This window comes from Anolis sagrei, chromosome 2 (assembly GCF_037176765.1).
Source record: "Anolis sagrei isolate rAnoSag1 chromosome 2, rAnoSag1.mat, whole genome shotgun sequence".
In the NCBI taxonomy this organism is placed as follows: domain Eukaryota; kingdom Metazoa; phylum Chordata; class Lepidosauria; order Squamata; family Dactyloidae; genus Anolis; species Anolis sagrei.
In genome coordinates, this window is record NC_090022.1 from 150,315,854 (window position 1) to 150,322,297 (window position 6,444).

Genomic DNA, 6,444 nt, shown 5'->3' on the forward strand with positions numbered 1-6,444 from the left:
CACTGCGGCCCCACTTCACCTACCTATATGTTATATATTCAGACCAATGTAAGCTAGAGATTGCACTTCTACCATGAAGTATTTCACTGTGGTATATCATAAGTTCATAAAATATGAGTCATGCTAAGTTTTAGAAATAATATACAAGTCCAATTTATACTAGTTCGTATCTTGAAGTAAAATTACATTACTCCAAACTGCCTAATGATCATTTCAAGCATTGTAAACATAATTTTGTTTTGCAGAAACATTGAAAACATAATTTTTCAAAATGCAAAGGACAGCAGTTAAGCATTTCAGCAGATAATATGTCAAATATAAAAAGAATTTGAGAGAGAGATCAAGACCCTCGCCTTCACAGCTAAAAGATTTGAAAGCCACTTCTCTCTTTGAATGTATCTGATCTTCACCATATGGCTCCGGATTGACATTCATTAATTCAGTCATATTAACAAATGAACAGAATCCACCCAATCAGAAGGAGTTAATTAAGAAGAGTAGATGTTGTCAGAGTAAAAAAGAACATAATCAAGAATATTTTGTGTGTTTTGATGAGAAAGTTTTGGTAGTGCCAATTATCCCCTTAAAAACTTTTCCTTGAGAATGTTACGTAAAGACTTATGTTGTGTTGTATATGCGTGTCTGCAATAAAGTTCAAACTCCTTTTATTTGTAAAAGGCATTGTAAAATAATGGTTTGGAATAAAGAGAATGTTAGTAGACTGGAATTAGATTTATATTCTTAATTTGAATGTTTCACTCTGTATCGGGATTGTGGAACCCTTTTTGACCAGGGCCATAGAAGCATAATAATAACTAGTTGCCAGTAGAAGATGAGACTGTCAAGGTTGTCCCACTGTCCTACTCCGCTACCCAACATGAGGATTTCCATCTAGGTGCAATGACTCCAGATGTGGAGATCTTCTAGATTAGTGGTTCTCAACCTGTGGGTCCCCAGATGTTTTAGCTTTCAACTCCCAGAAATCCTAAAAGCTGGTAAACTGGCTGTGATTTCTTGGAGTTGTAGGCCAAAACATCTAGGGACCCACATGTTGAGAGCCACTGTTCTAGATGCTCTCATGTTTCCTAAGCGAGGCTTCCTTTGCACAGACACACCACTGTATACCACTCCCCTCCAAATCACTGTTTCCACCACAGACCATGTCACTAGATTCATCCACAGCATTAAGATTCTCAGGCAGAAATATAATATAACAATTAATTAAACTGGTTCAACGGAAAATAAGATTTTAACAGTTCTAAATCCTGATTGACCCTAACTAATTATAATGTACATCTCATTAATATTTTGAACTTCACAGTCATATCTCTCACTCTTAGAATGTCATTGAGTTTAAACTAATGTTTACCTGTGATCCTGGCTAACTATTCAAATGTGTTGTCAAAGGATTTCATGGTGGAAACACTAGTTTGCTGTGTTATCCGGGCTGTATGGCCATCTCCCAGAAGCATTCTCTCCTGACATTTTGCCCACATCTATGGCAGACATCCTCAGAGGTTGTGAGGTCCGTTGGAAACTAGGCAAGTGGGGTTTATATATCTGCGGAACGTCCAGGGTGGGAGAAAGAACTGTTGCCTGTTGAAGGCAGGTGTGAATGTTGCAATTGGCCACCTTGATTAACACTGAATGGCCTTGCAGCTTCAAAGCCTGGCTACTTGCTGCTTGAGGGAGTCTTTTTTTGGGAGGTGTTAGCTGTCCCTGATTGTTTCCTGGCTGGAATATCTCTGTTTTCTGGGTAGAAGGAACTCTTGCTATTGAAATCCACAGGAATGTGAACAATTTTAACAAAAAGGAAGAAACAATGAAAATGAACAAATTCTGGCTACTAGTATTTAATAATAGTAATAATAATTATTTATTTATTTACTTTATTTGTATACCGCTCTTCTCAGCCCTTAGGCGACTCAGAGCGGTTTACAACAATTTAGGTATACACAATACAAAATCATTAAGCATTTAAAAGCAATAGCATCACAAATCATTAAACATCAATATCAATACATCACTACATCAATAATAATAATAATAATAATAATAATTTTTTAAAAAAACTTTATTTGTACTCCACTACCATCACCCCAAGGGACTCGGTGCGGCTTACATGAGGCCAAACCCACAATACAACAATAAAAACAATAGCAACAGTAATACAAACAAGAAATAAAACTCATAAACAGAAAATAGCAATAAACATTAACATTTAACAAACTCTAAAATTAAAACAGTAAATAAAGAACAACACTCAGAAATGGGGGAATTCCAAACAAGAAACAATCAGGGCCAGCTAATCACCTCCCAACAAAGGATTCCTCCAGGCAGGAAGCAGCCAAGCTCTAAAGCTACAAGGCTATTCAATGCTAACCAGTAATCATTTGCAACATTCACACTTGCCTCAAACAAGTATTGGATGTAATAACTATATGATAATAGAATGTCACTGCATTAAATAAAAACATTGCTCAGTGCTACTAAGATAGAAGTAGGTGCCAGAGGTGGGGAACCATCATAAAAGCCCTGTGCTAGGTTGATTGCTTTTATTTAGACACAACAAAATCAAACTTTATTCATTCCAAAGAGCAGTAGAGCTGGCTGAAAGATTAACTGAAGAGTCAGATTGATCCATAAATAACCCAAGTGTTTGGGATTATTGGATTTTATACCAAAGAAAGACAAGTATATAATGCCTGGTGATACTTGAAAATGTTAACATTTACAAAGTTACCTGGAGACTGAAATAGTCACAAACTAAAACTTCTCTTGCTTCTCTGTTTTAGTTGTGCAAATTAGAACATATGCCTAAGGAGTAATACAGTGGGAAGCCCCAACAGCAGCATAAATGGGGATAAGAGAAAAGCACAGCCCAAAATCATATGCAGCAAAGAACAATATGCCTCCCAAAGCCAACGAGAGGGATATTTTATTGTTTCTTCAATATTCAATATATACAACCTTATGTTGTCAAACACAGCAGCTCCCACCCCAATGATTTATAGTTCTCCATGGAAACCAAAATGAAATAAAGGAATTTCCTTTCCCTTCTCTGCAGAACTCCCGCTGCCCTACCTTGAATCCATTCCAGTGGATGGACCAGCAGCCATAAACCTACCATAAAAGTGTTTTTTTCATTTTACATATTTTTATTATCGGTCCACAGATATGCGCTGATACATATCAGCACATGTGCAGGCCAGATCTGCGAATCTTATATTCTCTATCCTTTCCCGATCTTTTGATAAAATATAAAATATATTCTTTTCTAATCAACTTTCATAAACTTTTATATCCTTTTCTTCCTGCCTTATCTGTGTCTGTCTGTCTGTCTATATCAAATCAATTTTAATGAAATTATTTCTGCCTAAGCAAGCCATAGGAGTCGTCGCCCCTTGCCGCATTTTCTAGGGAATATTTTTTTTTCCAAACATAATTTAATCATTTCTCTGGTATTTTTAATATTGGCGATCTTAACAGCTCTCACCAGTGCTTTTTCTGTCTGTCCTAAGTTTAACAGAACTATATGCACATTTTGTTTTTACTGCTGGCTAATCTATTAGAGTCGGTTGTTATGATACTTCTTGTCAGCCATTTTTAATGGAATATCTCTTTCTTTATTTTTTAGGATGTACTTTGCAATGTTTGTGTTTTAGTATTTATGTCTTAATGGATTGTTCCTGATTTTATTTTATTTTGATACTTAATTCCTCTGTTGTAAGTTTTCTGTTGTTACGCTCCATTGTTTTGTATTATGTTGATGTATCTGTACCTATTTTGCAGCATTGGATGTTTGCCTTTTTATGTGTAAACCACCCTGAGTTCTTCTGGGGAAAGAGGGCAGTATTATTATTATTATTATTATTTTAGTGACACAAAAACAAAGTATGTCACAGCAAACAAGATGTATGCTGGATTTCGAATCACAAAATCACAAGCTGAACACTTCCCAAGCGTCTAGGACTGTGTGATGTATTATTATTCTTATTATCATTAATCATTATCATTATTATAGTGGAGTGTTCTCTTGTTCTCACTTGCTAATGTCCAAAAATAAGCATTCCAAAATCCGCAATGTGCTTTCATATTGTTCTTAACAAGAGTAATACTTTAGTTATATATCCTGCAGTTGGAAGACTTCCCCTTCAAGTTAGGTTTGTGGCTGTTTGGTATTCTGAACTAGATTGCTTCAGATTGCAAGCCAGTGTCCTAATTTAGAATACTCACTCTTCTTTCCCATGTTAACCTGTTGCATACAGTAAACTAATATATTTGAGGACAGATGTGCCACATGGTTGGGCAGAGTTGTGCTCTTTGGGATTTATTCTATAGAAAACCATTTATCCCATGGAAAGTCTGGGTGGCTGCTCCCAGGTTACAACGGTGTGATTTATATGCAGAAGCATTTTGTTTTTGGTGTGTTGCTGTAATTGGGAATTAAACATTTAAGTTTAATGAGTATTCTCTGATAAATAGTGTAAATATATGAGTTTGTTATGTGCCTTCAAAATATTTCTTGTATATATTGACATTGTCATAGCAATTTCTTTGCAAGGCTGAGATTTGCCAATGCCCAAGGTCACCCATGAGGTTTCAATAACAAAGCAGGAATTTGAATCCTGGTCTAGTAGAGTCCTAACTCGCCATTCAGATGGCTGCAACACACTGGTTCTCTTAAAAGTAACAGTAAATGTTATTGATTAGCCCTTAGGCCATATCACAATATCAGACCAAACAGAGAAGCTTGATAAATCTTAATTACACTCTATAAGTAAGTTAAGTAAAACACTTATAACAATACAGTAAATAAATAGGATAAAACTGAATATATGCATCATGTTTCTGGATCACCCCTACACTTTACCCCGATTTACCCCAATGGTTCTCTTAGAGTGAATGTATTCAGTAAAAATACTATTTTATTTTTCCTTCCACATCTCAAAAAAGCATTTGACACTTTTTGTTATAGCAAACTAGTATATATACCCACTGTTGCCCAGGTGTTGGAGGGGTTGCTGCCTTCCTGTTTTTATCCCTCTTCCTTCCTTCCTTCCTTCCTTTCTTTCTTCCTTTCTTTCTTTCTTTCTTTCTTTCCTTCCTTTTTGTGGAACCCGGGTTTTCCTGATGACAAGGGGATGTGGTTCCTGCAGCAGCTCTAACAACAAGGACTTATTTCTTCCCTTCTCCTCACTAAAATGAGCTCCCCACTTCAATGTAACAACCCTTAATAAAGAAGTCTCCCTTTTTCTAACTCTACCTCTTCATAGCGATACATTGTGTCCCTTTACTGTCTCAAACCTTAACAAGTATAAACTTTTCCTTTCCCAAACCGCGGATCCCTGCTGGCTTGCCCGGGATGCTCTTACAGTGTCCCGGGGAGGCCGAAACTGCGTTCCTCTGAACCGTGGATACAGAAACCCATTGGGCCCCCGTATCCGCGGGTCAACAGATCGACTCCAAACTGGTGCCATCCTTTTCCCAGATTAATTTTAAGACTAACTGCTATCTTACTTTTTGCAATGTTGACCCCTGCACCTCAGGAAAATCATTTTTGTTTCAAAAGACCCAATGTGGGGACCAGCTGGCTTCAATCCATGGCTCCATGCTGCAACAATGCCCATGCCTCCATTTCATGTGTGTCCAGAAACCTGTCAACCCCTGGGAACCTGCTGCGTCACCCCTTGGGTCCCCTGGACCCTTGACAGGTTGTTCTGCCCCTTAATGAAATTGGATTTGTAGTTTTCTCCTCTTCAGCAAATGAATCCCGACATCTCAGTGCTCCCATTGACTCCAATGTGTTCTCCATGGACTCTTGCAAACTTCCCCTGGACTCTTATGAACTTTTCTCAACTTTCATGAACTTTTTAGGAACTTTTCTCAACTTTTGAAGGACTTTTGGAACTCTTAGGAACCCTTTGCCAAACCCCGATGGATTTTTATGATTTTCACAAACCTTTATGGACTTTGATGGACTTTGGAGGGGGGCAGGCTGACATGATTTCCCCGTAGACCCTGCATTAGTTTCCCTTATGAATTCCTTGTATGTTTCCCTACCCATTCCCCATCCCTTATGTGTATATATGTTTATATGAAAATATGAAGGAAAAAGCCACTGTTTCATAAGACCAGCAACTCTCATGGCTCAGGAAATATTTCCTCGTCCCCTGAGCTAGTAATCCCTTAACAAAATGTTTCACCAAGCCCACTTGCATGGACAATAAAAACAGATGGTTCTTATCAGATAAGACTTTGGAGGGTGAAGCCAGACCATCTGGGACGATACGAGACATGGACATTTAAATTACTCAAGACAAAAGGTGTCTTCCTATCTGCGAGGAACCGGGAATTTCACCACAGCCTTTCCATTGTGTCAACCCCAATTGACCAAAACCAACTTCAAGATTTCATCAATGAACTTCATATCCCGAAACTATA